Here is an 18,275-nt window from a genome sequence, read left to right on the forward strand (position 1 = left end):
CGTCACAGTTGCCAGGTACAGAGTTTGTAGTGAGAGGCCTGGAGGAGGTGAAGGGGAACTCCAGGACCACTGCAGCCTCTGCTCAGAGTGGACCTGAGGGATGCCCTGGGAAGGAGAAAAATCTCCACATCAGACTTTATCCTGTGCATGAGTGTGCGGCTGGCAAGAGAGGAGGGAAGGTCTGAAAAACCTCATAGACAACTGAATTCTTAGATAGCAATGATGTTACTTAAATTTTTGTATCTGGGCTGTATGGTCCAGGAAGTCTCCCCTAAATTTACTTTTTTCCCTGTGGCTTTCCCAACCCCCACATCCAGCCATTTCTCAGGCTCACATACATGAGTTAGCTGTTTTTTCTTTTCTTTATTTCTTTTCATGGTGCATACAGAACACTCCAGATTGTGAGCTGACCACCAATCCAAAGGGTCCCCACAAAATAATGGCCAGTCAAAGCCATTGCTCTTTCTACTTCTGTAAACCCGGGTGGGGAGGATCTTTGCTCAGAACCCCTTATGTTTCTAGTCGGAATACAGAGGCTTTGAGACCCACAGCCTCCATCAGGAATGCAAGATGTTTATCCAGACTTCCCCCGTCTTATGAGTAATCTTTGTGCTTGGTGTGTTAATGCGCTGACCACATCTAAAGGAAGGTTAAGGACAGTGAACACAAAAGGAAGTTCTGTCTAACTCGATAACTCTTAAAATATTTTTAATGTAACAATGTTCAGTCAAATGTCGAAAGGCATTCTTGTAACTTACAAAGTATTGTTGTTCCCCAAACTGCTGGGTTTTCCAAATTTGTTATCCTTTTATGTGAATACTTCAGATAAATGTGAGGGCTGAGGATTAAAGTCAAGGCGACCTAGGGGGATTCTATTCTTTATAGAAGACTGAGTTTTCTGCATTCTATGGAGGTCACAAGCTTGTGATCATTTAGGATCACTTAGGATCATTCTGTCCTCGTGAGACTAGTGTGTTAGCCCTTGGTCTTCAAAATGGCGAGACTGTGGAGGGGTGAGACAGGGCCACCAGCTCCTGCCTAGGTGCTGCTTCAGTCTTAGCCTCACTGCGGGATTGCCTCCTTCTGGGCAAATTTATTAAGGTAATCAGAGTTTTCCTATTTGCCCCACTTGTTGCTAGAATGAGAGAAAATTCCGTGTAGATAATTTAGGGACCAGATTTAGTGCCTGGGTTACGATCCCCTGTTGTTCAATCAAACACCCACCCAGGTGTTCGTGTAGGTATTCCGCGGTGTGATTAATTCTGTAATCAGTTGATGTTAAGAGAAGACCCTGAACAATAGGGATGAGCTGGCTACAGCTGGGAAGCCTTAAGAGCCAGCCGAGGCTTGTTTGAAGAAGGGAAGTCACTGTCACCTCTGCCAGCACAGTTTCCTTCTGTCCTTCTGAAGACCACCGGCCCAGTGGCCCTCAGACATGCTGGTTCATCCCCACATCTGTGTAAGCAAATTCCTTAAAACACCTTTCCTAGTGTATATCCCCACTGGCTTTACTGCCTTTGATATCCAGAGAGGCCCCGTGTTTTTCCATGGTGAGTTTTCTCTGATTTCTCTGCTGATCTTTGCCTAAAGGTGTTAATAGATCTTATTAGATGCTGTATGAGCTTCTGCAGAGACCTGAACAAATGACTGTTCTTCAACAGGACACAGACAGCACACAATGAGATGATTCCACCCAAATCAAGCTTGGGGAAGCAACAAGTTTCTTGGAATTACTGATAGGATCAAGGGAGATGAGTTGCTTACAAGCACAAGGTGACCCAGAGGCAGACACACACACACACACACACACACACACACACACACACACACACACACACCACGGCCCACCACAGCATGAAAGTTGCATCCATGAAGTTCCCTGTCCAACCTGCAGTCAGCTCCATATGATAGGAAAGCGCCCTGTGCAGAAAAGGGGGGACAAACAAACTGTGTAAGTCAGATCCCCTGCAGCTGGAGTCCCAGGTAGCTGTGAGCTAACATGTGGCTGCTGGGATCTGACGTCCTCTTCTGACCTCCTAGGGCAAGGCATACACATGTGCACATGTAGAAAAGCTGGCGTGCACATGTACAAATAAATAAATTTAAGAAATAAAATTTAAAAGCAAAGATGAACAAACAGAAAAGAAAAAAATGCTGGGCACAAGAAGAAAGCTATCAGTAAACCCAGGGATCTGGCCTAGGGGTTAAGAGCACTGACTGCTGCTGCAGAGGACCTGGGCCTTCCCAGCACCCACATGGGGCCACAACTGCCTGGAACTCCAGCTCCAGGGCACCCTCTGGCCTCGCTTGGCACCGTTGTGTGTGTGGTACACATAAACTCATGTAGACAAACATATACACATAAATAAAAACAATGAATACATCTTTTAAGGGAAATATGTGCTATATGAAACCGTAGAGCAGACACACTTACTCTATAATGTAAAACTGGGATAGTGGTCAGATGAGCTCAGTCCACAGTGCACCCTGTGTGAGGTTCATGAAGAGTATTTCTCCGTTTTTACTTATGTGTACTTGTGTGTTTCTGTGTGTGGGTGTGTGCATGCAGGTGCCCGGAGTCCAGAAGAGACACTGGACCCCTGGACCTGGAGCTGCAGGCAATTGATGCAGCAGCACCAGGGAGGGTGCAGAACTGAACTCAGGTCCTCTGCGAGAACAATACGTGCTCTTAACCCCCGAGTCCTCTCTCCAGCCCTTCATCTCTTTTAAATAAAGTGTTATTGGAGCATATTCCTTGTACAAAGTACTAGGTTTTGCAAATACACTTTAATACAGGTGTGTCGTGTACCTTGGCCATGTCCCCACCCTTCCCACTTTCCTCCTCTGTTATTTCCCCCTAGACAGTATCACTCCTCTCTGCTCCACACATACGATTTTCATCTGTATCTAGAAAGATACTATCTTCACAGGAGCATGAGTTACAAGACTATTGTCAAAACTTACTGAATAGTACTCTTACTCAAGACCTCTACAAATGTTATCAATACAATAAAAATTTCACAAAGTTTTATAAAACTAGGACTGGTTTACAAACCATGCAATGAAAAAATGATATTTTTAAAAGTTTTCCTGTGTTAGCTTTTCTTTGATCTTTAAACATCGGAAACATTAGGTTTATTCATCAGAATTTGCAGCACAAGGAGAGCTGGGCAAACCTGCAAGGGCCTTCAGCCGACTGGTGTGGGTGCGGTGAGACCTGCAAGGGCCCTCAGCCGAGTGGTGGGGTGAGGCCCATGACTGCGACATAGCAAAAACAAAACAAAGCAACAGCCTCACCTGACTGACCTCAGATGTGAAACCTCCTGCTTCAGCTCTCAGAACGTGGAATTACAGGTTCCGATAGTTACCGCGCCTGGCTCTGACGCTAGGATGTGATGGATGACGCCAGTGCCAGCATTTTCCTACTTTGTGGAAGGAGGCAGGACTGTGTGGATTCACATGATTAGTTGGTTTAATATACTTTAAGGCTTATTTATCACTCCTGTTGGTTTCCAGTTTTACACTGTTAACTATGGAATTTTTTATTTGACTGATATCATTTCTATCCGGACCCTGGGCCAGGGCTTCAGCTTTCCATGCATTTCTAACGTGTTTTCACGGAATACGTCACAAACCTTTGTTAGACATTTCTTATACACCAGCTTTTGCTGGCTCTGTGACATGGCTGCCTTTGCACATTGGCCCTATTCCTGTGAGCTCCAACATCCTATTCTTCCGGAGACAAGTGATGCTGCCCACACCTGCCCCTTATTGGCTGAAGAGAAAGCATCCAGTGCCAGCCGGTTTCACTTCAGCATAACTTCAGCTGAGGCTCTTGGCAATGACCCCGGTTAGCTTCTGAGGTTTGCTTCTGCTTCCTTGGTAGGGATGAGACACTGGATGGGGAGTGAAGGGTGAGGAGAGAGCAGAGGGCCCAGCATCAGTGCAAAGTCGCTCTGTTGTCCTGACCCTGTCCTCGAAATTAACTCTTTATCACAGAGCCATAATTATTATCACTGTTGCAGATATTATAAAATAATGATAAAATGGTCTCCATATAAGAACAATTAAAAAACAGAACTCTGAAAATATTAAGCAATGTGGTAGTGGGGAAGGCTAATTATTTTACATAATCACTCTGTCCTTAGACTTGTGTTGAGTGTCGGTGTGTATAATCACTTTTCATATTGATTCCTAGAAAAACAGCCTCAACTTCATAAAAATTTGTGTAGATGTTGAATGCTTTAAAATTACACGTTCTATTTATCTTTAAGAACATACAAATCTTATTCAATCCCCCCAAATTTTAATATTTTAATAATTCATTATATTCCTTATTAAACACATGAATTCAGATTTCTTTCTATATGTTTAACAGAATAGTCCCCCTGCTCCAAATAACTAAATGTTCTTTCTATAGTTCGTCATAATCTCTGATTTTAGCATTCTTTGGGCAGTTTCTAAAAAATTTTCTTGTAATAGAAGCCTGGCAAGATAGCAGTGGGGTGCCTGAGTTTGGGGTTGGGCAGGGAGACATGGATGGGACTCAGTGATGGGTGTGTCCTTCTGAGGTTCTACACAAGGTGAAGGTCAGCAGGAGTGTGTGGGTACAGGGGCTGCCTTTGAGATCTGGGTCACAGTTAAGATTTGGAACCTGGTTGGCACACACCATCTGAAGTGGACGGTGTCTGTAAACAAGAACGACTTGAAGTGACCTCCCTTCCAGTGAGGGAAGAAGGTGGGGCCATAGTTAGAGCACTGGCTGCTCTTGCAGAGGACCCTGGTTCAGTTCCCAGCACCAACATGGCAGCTCACGACCACCTGTAACTCCAATTCCAGGGCATCCTCAGGTACTGCTCACAGATGGTGCACAGTTATACAGCCAGGCAAAATACCCTTACATGTAACAATAACTAAACAATCTTTAACTACCGATGAGCCCTCAAGTCAACTGCATTGGTCTGAGCCAGATCCTCACAGTTTGAGTCAACCAGAAAGTCTGTGCTGTGTTAATGGTGGAGGTGACAGCATGAATCCAGATGAGTCCTGAAGCTCATTCTTAAAGTGGACACGCCCACTCAGAACCAAAGCACAAATGGACAGCCATATATTCCTACTCAGTACAGAGAACTCCAGTTTTTCAGTGTCTCCTGACTCAGATCTGTCCCAGAACTCATTCTAAAAGTGATCACATCCATACAGAACCAAAGCACAAATGGACAGCCATCCATTCCTACTCAGTACAGAGAATTCCAGTCTTCCAGTGGCTCCTGACCCCTGAGAGTTTCTTCCCAGAGACACTAGTTCTCCTCTGCCAAGATAGTTAGAACGTGAAGACATTGGGATGTTACCTGCCAGCTACAACCATCACGGTGACCAATGACGCAGTAATTAATAATAATGACTATGATGATGACAGCAACTCTCTGTGCTTTTACTCTATTAACACCTTCATGTGGCACCTGAGGTGGAACCTTAATGTTCTTCCATTCTCCATTTTACCCAGGGAGCCTAAGATCTGAGTGATGCACCAGCCAGGCAGTTGTGATGCATCGTGGTCCTGGGGGAATTTATGCCACACTTCCTCTCGTGGGACCCACACATGGCAAAGCATCCAGCCAGTGCCTCCAGAGATGTTACTCACAGGAACCATCACCTACACCTACACCCTTGGCCGACTTCCCTTTTCTGTGGACTCCTCACGCGCAGCAAAGGGCTCCTCTCTCTCAGCTCTGACACAGCATCAGGTGCACGGCTGGGGGCTCCTGTGGGTCCATCTTGGCTCAGCTGCAGACAGTGTGATAGTGTTCTCATTAAGAAAACAAGGAATCAAAATAGAAATCCAGTCAGATTTGCTTGGAACTATTATGGACTTTGGGGCTAGCAATAATTTTTTGTTTCATCAAAATACAAACAAGAGTTCTTGAGCTCAGACCACTGGAGGCAGAGTCGGGGTTTTAGCCCAAGCTGGGTCCAACTAGAACTGTCTGTAGTTGCCCTGAGACTGGAACTTTCCTTCTGAAACTTTCTTTCTCTGAGCCCCAACAGGGCTCGACGGAGTCTCCTTGTGGACAATGAGTCAGTGCGCATCAGATGGGGGACATTCGTGTCTGCCTCTGTGAGGAATTACAGACCTCTGTGGGGTCTGTGTGAAATCACAGTTGCGTTGTTTCAGTTCTGAGAACAAGTAGATAAAATATAGTAGTAAAGATGCCTTAAGAATTGTAATAGAACTGGACAGTGAATTTGAGTGTTTAACCCAGGAAACTCCGCAGTCCTGTAGCTGAGGCAGAGACAGAAAATAGACGCTGGCCGCCTGGGCACTTCCAGCATGCATTGGCCCTGAACTGAGGATTCTCAAGGCCCCAAAGCTTTGTTCCTCAGCCCCAACTGAGACTCCAAATAGGACCATGGCACCGCCTCAGTGGGGGAAGGTGTTTGCCACGGTGCCTGGGTTCTGACGCTGGGACTCATATGGTGGACGGAGAGACTGACTTCTCTCTGTGTTCTCTGACCTCCACATACATGCACACACACATAAATGAATATAAAATCATTATTCTAACTTTATGGATTATACCTCATCCAAGTCAGTGATATCTTCCCACTTACTTTTGATTTTTTTTTTTGTAAAATGTTGTTTTTCACTTTCTCTTGATTATACGCATTTCCTAGGAAAATTATTCTTTGCTCCCAGGTGTTAATGGCACCGCTCCCCTCCCTGCCAGCCAGCTCCCAGAGCATGACATGGAGACTTCTTATGCAGAACAAATGTAACACATCTTTACATCATTGACAAAGGCAGCAGAAACAAAGGTAACATGCCTTTACACAGTTAAAGTAATCTTCCACAGCATAAACAAGTGTAACACATCTCTGCCAAATTAAATCAATATTACACAATACAACCACAGTAATATGATTTTTTGCAGGACACTCACTGGGTATAAGAATCCTATATGATCTGCATTTCCCTCATCGCTAAAGTGGTTGAGCATGACCTTAAGTGTCTTTTGGCCATTCAAAGTTCTTCTGTTGAGAATTCTCTGTTCAGTTCAGTACCCCATTTTTAATTGGGTTAGAGTTTTAGTGTCTATTTTCTTGAGTTCTTTGTATATTTTGGAGATCAGACCTTTGTCTGATGAGGGATTGATGAAGATCTTCTCCCAGACAGAAGGTAGCCTTTTTGTCTTACTGACAGTGTCCTTTGCTTTACAGAAGCCTCTCAGTTTCAGGAGGCCCCATTTATTCATTGTTGCTCTTATTGTCTGTGCTACTGGGGTTCTACCTAGGAAGTGGTCTCCTGTGCCCATGCCTTGTAGACTACTTCCCACTTTCTCTTCTATCAGGTTCAATGTGATCAGATTAATATTGAGGTCTTTAATCCATTTGGACTTGAGTTTTGTGCATAGTGATAGATAAGGATCTACTTTCATTCTTCTACAGGTTGACATCCAGTTCTGCCAGCACCAGTTGTTGAAGATGCTTTCCTTCTTCCATTGTATATCTTTAGTTCCCTTGTCAAAAATCAGGTGTTCATAGGTTTGTGGATTAATATCCGTGTCTTCTATTCAATTCCATAGGTCGACTTCTCTGTTTTTATGCCAATACCAAGCTGTTTTCAATACTGTAGCTCTGTAATAGAGTTTGAAGTCAGGGATGGTAATGCCTCCAGAAGTTCCTTTATTGTATAGGATTGTTTTGGCTATCCTGGGTTTTTTATTTTCCCATATAAAGTTGATTATTCTCTGAAGGTCTGTGAAGAATTTTGTTGGGATTTTGATGGGGATTGCATTGAATCCATAGATTGCTTTTGGTAGAATTGCCATTTTTACTATGTTGATCCTCCCAATCCAAGAGCAAGGGAGATCCTTCCATTTTCTGGTATCTTCTTCAATTTCTTTCTTCAAAGCCTTAAAGTTCTTGTCAAATATATCCTTCACTTCCTTGGTTAGAGTTATCCCAAGATATTTTATGCTATTTGTGGCTATCAGAATAGCTAAAATCAAAAACACCAATGATAGCCTTTGCTGGAGAGGATGTGGAGTGAGGGGAACACTCATCCATTGTTGGTGGGAATACAAACTTGTGCAGCCACTTTGGAAATCAGTGTGGCAGTTTCTCAGGAAACTGGGTGTCAACCTTCCTCAGGACCCAGCAATTCTACTCTTGGGAATATACCCAAGAGATGTCCTATCATATTACAAAAGCATTTGTTCAACTATGTTCATAGCAGCACTATTTGTAATAGCCAGAACCTGGAAACAACTTAGGTGCCTCTCAATAGAAGAATCGTTAAAGAAGGTGTGGAACATATATACATTGGAGTTTTACTCAGCGGTAAAAAACAACGACATCTTGAATTTTGCAATCAAATGGATGGAAATAGAAAACGCTTTACTGAGTGATGTAACCCAGACCCAAAAAGAGGAATATGGTATGTACTCACTCATAAGTGTATTCTAACCATAAGTAAAGGTCTCTGAGTCTATAATTCGTGATCCTAGAGAAGCTAAATAAGAAAGTGAACCTGAAGAAAATCATATAGTTATCCTCCTGGATATTGGAAGTAGACAAGATTGCCAGGCAAAACTTGGGTGCACAGGGGGATGGGGGGTGGATGTAGGGGGAGATGGGTAGAGAGAAGGGAGAAGGGGAAGATTTGGGGGAGAGCTTGGGGGAATGGGATGGGTGGGATGGAGGAAGGGTGGATATGGGAGTAGGGAGGTAAGTATCTTAATTAAGGTAACCATTTTAGGGTTTGCAAGAGACTTGATTCTAGAGGGGTTCCCAGATCCAAGGAGAGATCCCCAGATTGTTCCTTGGGCAGCAGAGGAGAGGGTGCCTGAACTGGCCTTGTCCCATAGCCACACTGATGAATATCTTGCATATCACCATAGAACCTTCATCTGGCGATGGATAGAGATAGAGACAGAGACCCACATTGGAGCACTGGACTTAGCTCCCAAGGTCCAAATGAGGAGCAGAAGGAGGGAGAACATGAGCAAGGAAGTCAGGACCACAAGGGGTGCGTCCACCCACTGAGATGGTGGGACTGTTCTAATGAGAGCTCACCAAGGCCAGCTGGACTGGGTGTGATGGAGCATGTGATCAAACTGGACATTCTGAATGTGGCTGGCAATGAAGGCTGGCTGAGAAGCCAAGGATAAAGACACTGGGCTTTGATTCTACTGCATGGACTGACTTTGTGGGAGCCTGGTTTGTTTGGATGCTCACCTTTATAGACCTGGATGGAGGGGGGAGGACCTTGGACTTCCCACGGAGCAGGGAACCCTGACTGCTCTTAGGACTAGAAAGGGAGGGGGATGTAGGGAAGGGGAGAGAAAAGAGAGGTGGGGAGGAGGTAGAAATTTTTAATAAATAAATAAATTAATTAAAAAAAGAATCCTATATGACCGACCTTATACCAATGACCCAATAGTGTTCTTCTACAGGATTGCTTGGCTGTTTTGCAATTCTCTGTGAATTTTAGAATCAGATTAATACCTACTGAGAATCCATTTGAGATGCTACTGGAGGTTTCATTGATTAGAGATCTTTCGGGATATTACTGTGTTAGCAATGTGGTCTTCCAATCCATGAACTTGGTGTGTCTTTCTGTTAATTTTTATTTTAACTTCTTTTTTTTTTATTTTACCATTCAAAAATTTCCACTTCCTCCGCTCCTCCCATTACCCTTCTGCTCCCCTCCTCCCCCTCTTCCCTCCCCCTCCAGTCTTAAGAGAGGGCAGGGTACCCTGCACTGTGGGAAGTCCAAGGCCCTCCCCCACTACATCCAGGCCTAGGGAGTTGTGCATCTATATAGACTAGGGTCCCTAAAAGCCAGTACATGCAGTAGAAACAAGTCCCAGTGCCATTATCAATGGCTTCTCAGTCAGCCCCCATTGTCAGCCACATTCAGAGAGTCCAGTTTGATCACATGCTCGTTCAGTCCCAGTCCAGCTGTATTTGGTGGGCTCCCATTAGATCAGGCACACTGTCTCAGTGGGTGAACCAACCACTCACAGTCCTGACTTTCTTGCTCATGCTCTCCCTCCTTTTGCTCTTCAACTGGACCTTGGGAGCTCAGTCCAGTGCTCTGACATGGGTCTCTGTCCCTATCTCCAACCACTGCCGGACGAAGGTTCTATGGTGATATTCAAGATATTCATCAGTGTGATAGTGGAGCAAGGATAGTTCAGGCACCCTCTCCTCTGCTGTCTAGGGACCTAGCAGGGAACATCTCCATTGACATCTGAGATCCCCTCTAGAGCCAAGTCTCTTGCCAACCCTAAAATGGCTTCCTTAATGAAGATATCTTCTTCCCTGCTCCTATATCCATCTGCCCTTCCTCCATCCCACTCCCCCAAGCTCTCCCCAATCCTTCCCTTTTTCCTTCTCTCTCCCCCTTTCCCCTTTCCCCCACCTCATCCCCATCTCCACCCCCATGCTCCCAACTTTTGCAGGGTGATCTTGTCCTTTTCCAATTTCCTGGAGGATCCATATATGTTTTTCATTGGGTTCACCTTATTATTTGGCTTCTCTAGGCTCAATGTCCTTTGTTTATGGCTAGAGTCCACTAATGAGTGAGTACATACCATATTCATCTTTTTGAGTCTGGATTATCTCATTCAGGATAGTGTTTTCTAGTTCCATCCATTTGATTGCAAAATTCAAGATGTCATTGTTTTTTACTGCTGAGTAGTACTCTAATGTGTGTATGTTCCACACTTTCTTTATCCCTTCTTCCATTGAGGGGCATCTAGGTTGTTTCCAGGTTCTGGCTATTACAAATAGTGCTGTTATGGACATAGTTGAACAAATGCTTTTGTAATATGATAGGGCATCTCTTGGGTATATTCCCAAGAGTGGAATTGCTGGGTCCTGAGGAAGGTTGACTCCCAGTTTCCTGAGAAACTGCCACACTGATTTCCAAAGTGGGTGCACAAGTTTGCATTCCCACCAACAGTGGATGAGTGTTCCCCTCACTCCACATCCTCTCCAGCATAGGCTATCAGTGGTGTGGTTTTTTTTTTTATCTTAGCCATTCTGACAGGTGTAAGATGGTATATCAAGTTGTTTTGATTTGCATTTCCCTGATCACTAAGGAAGTTGAAAATGACCTTAAGTATCTCTTGGCCATTCGAACTTCTTCTGTTGAGAATTCTTTGTTTGGTTCAGTACCTCATTTTTTAATTGGGTTACTTAGAATTTTAATGTCTACTTTCTTGAGTTCTTTATATATTTTGGAGATCAGACCTTTGTCTGATGTGGGGTTGATGAAGATCTCCCATTCAGTAGGATGCCTTTTTGTCTTACTGACAGTGTCCTTTGCTTTACAGAAGCTTCTTAGTTTCAGGAGGTCCCATTTATTCATTGTTGCTCTTATTGTCTGTGCTACTGAGGTTATACATAGGAAGTCGTCTCTTGTGCCCATGTTTTGCAGTCTACTTCCAACTTTCTCTTCTATCAGGTTCAGTGTGGTCGGATTTATATTGAGGTCTTTAATCCACTTGGACTTGAGTTTTGTGCATGGTGATAGATATGGATCTATTTTTATTCTTCTACAAGTTGACATCCAGTTATGCCAGCACCAGTTGTTGAAGATGCTCTCTTTCTTCCATTGTATAATTTTAGCTCCTTTTTTCGAAAATCAGGTGTTCATAGGTTTGTGGGTTAATATCCGTGTCTTCTATTCAATTCCATTGGTCAGCGTCTCTGTTTTTATGCCAATACCAAGCTGTTTTCATTATTGTAGCTCTGTAATAGAGTTTGAAGTCAGGGATGGTAATGCCTACAGAGGTACCTTTATTGTATAGGATTGTTTTGGCTATCCTGGGTTTTTTATTTTCCCATATAAAGTTGATTACTGTTTTCTCAAGGTCTTTGAAGAATTTTGTTGGGATTTTGAAGGGATTGCATTGAATTTATAGATTGCCTTTGGTAGAATTGCCATTTTTTTTATGTTGAACCTCCCATTCCAAGAGCATGGGAGATCCTTCCATTTTCTGGTATCTTCTTCAATTTCTTTCTTCAAAGCCTTAAAGTTCTTGTCAAAGAGATTTTTCACTTCCTTGGTTAGTGTTACCCCAAGATACTTTATGCTATTTGTGGTTATCATGAAAGGTGAAGTTTCTCTGATTTCCCTCTCTGCTTCTCTATCCTTTGTGTATAGGAGGGCTACTGATTTTTATGAGTTGATCTTGTATCCTGCCACATCACTGAAGGTATTCATCAGCTGTAGGAGTTCTTTGGTAGATTTTTTTTTGGTCGCTTATGTACATTATTATATCATCTGCAAATAACGAAAGTTTAACTTCTTCCTTTCTAATTCGAATCCCCTTGATCTTCTTATGTTGTCTTATTGTTATTGCTAGAACTTCAAGCACTATATTGAAGAGGTATGGAGAGAGTGGACAGTCTTTTCATGTTCCTGATTTTAGTGGAATGACTTTGAGTTTTTCTCCATTTAATTGATGTTAGCTGTTGGCTTGCTGTATATTGCTTTTATTATATTTAGGTATGATTCTTGTATCCCTAATCTCTCCAAAACCTTTATCATAAAGGGGTGTTGAATTTTGTCAAATGCTTTTTCAGCATCTACTGAAATTATCATATGATTTTTTCTTTCTGTTTATTTATATGATGGATTACTTTGATGGATTTTCATATGTTGAACCAGCCCTGCATCTCTGGGATGAAGCCTACTTGATCATAATAGATGATTTTTTTGATGTGTTCTTGGATTCAGTTTGCCAGTATTTTATTGAGAATTTTTGCTTCAATGTTCATGAGTGAGATTGGTCTGTAATTCTCTTTCTTGGTTGATCTTTGTGTGGTTTTGGTATCAGAGTAACTGTAGCTTCATAAAAAGCATTTGACAATGACTCTTCTGTTTCTTTTATGTGAAACACATTAAGAAGTATAGGTATCAGCTCTTCTTGGAAGTTCTGATAGAATTCTGCATTAAAACCATCTGGTCCTGGGCTTTTTTTGGTTGGGAGGTTTTTTATGACAGCGTCTATTTCCTCACAACTTATAGGTCTATTTAAATTGTTCGCCTGATCTTGATTTAACTTTGGTATATAGTACTTACCTAAAAAAAAGTCCATTTCTTTTACATTTTCCAACTTTGTGGCATACAGGCTTTTGTAGTAAGATCTAATGATTCTCTGAATTTTCTCTGTGTCTGTGGTTATGTCCCCCTTTTCATTTCTGATCTTGTTAATTTGAATGTTCTCTCTCTGCCTTTTGATTAGTTTGAATAGGGGTTTGTCAATCTTGTTGATTTTCTCAAAGAACCAGCTCTTTGTTTCATTGATTCTTTGGATTGTTTTCTGTGTTTCTATTTTGTTGATTTCAGCCCTCAGTTTGATTATTTCCAGTCTTCTACTCCTCCTGGGTGAGTCTGCTTCTTTTTTTTTTTCTTAGAACTTTCAGCTGTGCTGTTAAGTCTTTAATGTGAGCTTTTTCACTTTTTTATTTTATTTTATTTTAATGTGGTCACTTAGAGCTATGAACTTTCCTCTTAGCACTACTTTCATAGTGTCCCATAGGTTTGAGTATGTTGTGTCTTTATTTTCATTGATTTCAAGGAAGATTTTAATTTCTTTCTTTATTTCTTCCCTGACCCAGGGGTGGTTCAGTAGTTGACTGTTCAGTTTCCATGAGTTTGTAGGCTTTCTGGGGGTAGAATTGTTGTTAAATTTTAACTTTATTCCATGGTGATCCAATAGGACACAGGTGGTTACTACATGTTTGCTTTGTTACCAAGTATGTGATCAATTTTTGAGAAGATCCCATGAGATGCAGAGAAGAAGGTATATTCTTTCCTATTTGGGTGGAATGTTCTATAGATGTCTGTTAAGTCCATTTGGTTCATTACATCTGTTAGTTCTCTTATTTCTCTGTTAAGTTCCTCTCTGATTTACCTGTCTATTGGTGAGAAAAGAGTGTTGAAATCTCCTACTATTAGTGTGTGGGATTTGATGTGTGCTTTGAGTTCTAGTGAAGTTTCTTTTACATAAGTGGTTGCTTTAATATTAGGGGCATAAATATTCAGGATTGAGACTTTATCCTGATGAATTGTTCCTGTTATGAGTATAAAGTGTCCTTCTCCATCTCTTCTGATTGATTTTAGTTTGAAGTCAATTTTGTTAGATATTAGTATAGCCACACCAGCTTGTATCTTAGATCCGTTTGATTGAAAAACCTTTTCCCAACCCTTTACTCTGAGGTAATGTCTGTCTTTGTGGTTGAGGTGTGTTTCTTGTAAACAGCAGAATGTTGGATCCTGTTTTCCTATCCATTCTCTTAACCTGTGCCTTTTTATAGGTGAATTGAGTCCATTAATATTAAGTGATATTAATGACCAGTGGTTATGAACTCCGATTTTTTTTTGGTGGTAGAGTTTGTGTATTTTCCTTTTTTGAGTTGTGCTGGTAGAGGGTTGTTAGATGTCTATGTTATTATGGGTGTTGTTGGCTTCCTTGGGTTGTGGTTTTCCTTCTAGTACTTTCTGTAAGGCTGGGTGTGTGGCTACATATTGTTTAAATTTGTTTTTGTCCTGGAGTATCTTGTTTTCTCCATCAATGGCGAAAGAAAGCTTTGCTGGGTATAATAGTCTGGGCTTGCATCCATGGTCTCTTAGTGTCTGCAACACCTCTATTCAAGATCTTCTGGCTTTTATGGTTTCCATAGAGAAGTCAGGTGTAATTCTGATAGGTTTACCTTTATATATTACTTGCCCTTTTTCCTTTGCAGCTCTTAATATTCTTTCTTTATTCTGTATGTTTTGTGTTTTGATTATTATATGGTGAGGGAATATATCTTTTTTTTGATCTAGTCTATTTGGTGTTCTGTATGCTTCTTGTACCTTCGTTAGAACATCCTTCTTTAGGTTGGGAAAGTTTTCTTCTATAATTTTGTTGAATATATTTTCTGAATCCTTGAGCTGTAATTCTTCTTCTTCTTCTTCTACCCCTATTATTCTTAGGTTTGGTCTTTTCATGGTGTCAAAGATTTCCTGGATGTTTTGTGTTAAGAACTTGTTGGATTTGCTGTTTTCTTTGATTAAAGAGTTTATTTCCTCTATAGTATCTTCAATGTCTGAGATTTGTTCTTCTATCTCTTGTATTCTGTTGGTTATACTTGTCTTTGTAGTTCCTGTTCATTTACCCAGATTTTCCATATCCAGCCATCCCTCGGTTTGTGTTTTCTTCATTGCCCCCATTTCAGTTTTCAAGTCTTGAACTGTTTCCCTCAGCTGTTTGATTGCTTTTTCTTGGTTATCTTGGGTATCTTTGAGGGATTTATTCATTTCTTCAAGCTTATTTTAGTCTTCTCATCCATTTCTTTAAGGGAGTTGTCTCTATCACTTTCATAACGTTACACTTAAAGTCTATTTCTTCTACTTCTTCTAGATTAGGGTGTTCAAGTCTTCCTGTTGCATGTTCGCTGGATTCTGGTGTTATCATGTTGCTTTTCAGGTTGTTGGAGGAATTCTTGCATTGGCACTTGCCCATTTCTTCCTTCAAATGCAGTCAGGAGAGTCTTGGCATCTTGGCCCAATCTTTGCTATGGCTAGCTGTGTACTTGGGGGATTTTCTCGATCTACCTTCACTTAGAACCCCTCAGCACTAGAATTAGCTCTCAGATCTCCTCCACCCTGAAGCAGGCTGTGGTGGTAGTGGATCTAAGGACCCCACAGATGGAAAGGAGTGCTTGGGGGAAAGATGGGATGGGGTAACTAGAAAAAAGTCAGTAGCCAGGGAGACACCCTGCTGAATGGCCAGGAATGTTTAGGGAATTGGAGGGGGCCTGTACTCCATTCTCTGAGTGTCTGGCTGGCTGGGTGGGCACACATTTACCCCTTCAGATGGACTTCCTGGTACAGGATCAGGGCCTCTTGCTGGTCAAGGACATTGCAGACAAAAGGGCAGGCTTGGTAGGTGCAGGCTGAGTGGAACAAAGAAACCCCTGCAGCAGTAGCTCTCACCACTGTGTCCCCAGACCCTCAGCTCCAAAGCCGGCTCTATTTTAACTTCTTTCGATAGCATTCTGTAGTTCTATAGAGTAGTTTTAGTTTAGCAATTCCCCTGTTAAATGTGAAACCATTGTAAATGAAAACGTTTTCTTGATTTCAACTTTGGGTCATTCATTGGAAGTGTACAGTGAAATCAATTTTAAATTTTATTGAAATTGGTTGTCAGACATTTCCTTTTTCTCTAACAATTTCAGTTAGTGAAATGATCAATGGCAATATAATTAAAAATAGGCATTTGCTAATGTTTACCTTGTCCCAGGAACCATCTGGGTGTTAACATGGAGATCATGTAATCCAACCACCAATTTTATTACCGTCATGAAGAAACAAGGTCAGCACTCTAACCAGCCTGACCAGCGATGCCAAGTGTAAACATCCTGACCCTGGGTGTAGTGTGCTTCCATCCTCTGCTGTAATTACACCTGGGCTGCAGAGTAACTGATGAGGGGGAATATTGGCTTCTATTGGAAGGTAGCAGAGGGGAAGCACTGCATCCAGATGTGGTGAACACACAGCACGAGGGTGCAGAGGGGAAGCACTGCATCCAGATGTGGTGAGCTCACAGCACGAGGGTGCAGAGGGAAAGCACTGCATCCAGATGTGGTGAGCTCACAGCACGAGGGTGCAGAGGGGAAACACTGCATCCAGATGTGGTGAACTCATAGCATGAAGGTTCACAGGACTTTTGTCCAGACTCTCCAACAAAATAATATTTTTAAGTATTTATTTTCATTTTAAATGTATGAGTGTTTTCCCTGTACGTATGTTTGTGTACCACATGCATGTGCAGCACAAGGAGGCCCAAAGAGGGGGCTGCATTTCCTGTCATTGGAGTCTCAGATGGTTGTGAGCTGCCTTGTGGGTTCCTGGAATCAACCCCAGGACCCCTGGAATGGCAACCTGTGCTTGTAACCACTCAGCCATCTCTCCAGCTCCCAAACTAACATTTTTTTTTTTAAAAAAAAAAAATTCCTAGAATTTGAGTTTAGGTAGAACTGGGTTTGAACTATAAAAAAAAATTTTCCTTGGATCACTAAAGATGATTCTTAGTGTCAAACCCGGTTAATTAATTAGAAATATTTATTCACTGCCAGGAAGTGCCATACGGGCTACAGATCCACTAGATGACCAAAAAATAATAATAAAGACTTCTTGCGGTGATTAGCTGGGACGGGAGCGCAGGCAGGGCTGCCTTGTTAGGGACCAAGGTAACATGACTTCCCCTCACCTTGTCCCATGACAGTCAGGTGACCATGGAATTTTCCAGTTCCCACTTCATCCACCCAGGTGCCAATGCTTCCCTAGCAGGGAGCGCTGACATCACAGTCACTTCTTTCCCCTAACACTGACCAAGGACTTCCCACAGATGCATGAAGAATGTCCAATATCTTTCGTACTCCTGCTCATATCACACATGAAATCCTCCCTCTCTGCTCGGCTTCACGACCAAGCTGTGGTCTCCTGCAGATCTTCCTTCCCCCACTACACCATTGGTCAGTGATTCCCCCACCACCTGCCCATGCCCCTCTCCTGCACACTTTGTCTTCAAGACCTGCACCAGCTCAGACCTTCATAGCAGTCACATCTGCTGGAGACAAGTGATGCTGCTTCTCTCTCTATTCCTATTGGTCGAAGAAAACCTGCTGTCTGGATGGGAGTTTCTGAAAATGTTTTTCTGTCTTAAAATGCATCAGTTCAGAAAACGCTGGATACTTTTCCAAACAGGAAGAGACTAGCCAGAACTGAGCCCCATGAGGTGGATTCTGGGTTTGAGGATGGGGCCTTGGAAGCTGCCTTTGGGGGGAAAAAGGCTGGGAGGAAGAGGAAGGGAGGAAGGGAGAAATGCCCTATCTCAGAAGTCTCATCTTTCTCTATTCTTCAAGTTATATTTTCTAGCACAATTATGAGATTAGTGGCCACTCAGTAAATCCAAACCCTCCATTCCACCTGTGACACCCTTGCCTTACAACTATCCCGGGATCCTGGATGATTCCTGTCTGGTTCCCATGGTCTGCAGCTGCACAATTCATTACCTTTGCCAGCTGGTTCTACTCTGTGCATTGTCTTCATTTTTTTAAATTTTTTCATTCAAAAATTTACACTTCCTCCCCTCTTCCCATTCCCTTTTCACTCCCCCACTCACCCTCCTCCCTCTACCTCCCTCCTAAGAGAGAGAGGGGAAGTCCAAGACCCTCCCACCTACATCCAAGCCTAGGAAACTGTGCATCCA

The 18,275-nt window shown here is 42.5% G+C and overlaps 1 protein-coding gene across 1 annotated transcript in view; it reads left to right on the forward strand.

Moving 5' to 3' along the window:
* Positions 1–18,275, forward strand: part of LOC146890884 (HLA class II histocompatibility antigen, DO beta chain-like) — a 295,550-nt gene that overhangs the window by 236,805 nt on the left and 40,470 nt on the right. The window lies entirely within an intron of this gene.

Source organism: Myodes glareolus, chromosome 18 (assembly GCF_982192425.1).
Source record: "Myodes glareolus chromosome 18, mMyoGla1.1, whole genome shotgun sequence".
In the NCBI taxonomy this organism is placed as follows: Eukaryota; Metazoa; Chordata; class Mammalia; order Rodentia; family Cricetidae; genus Myodes; species Myodes glareolus.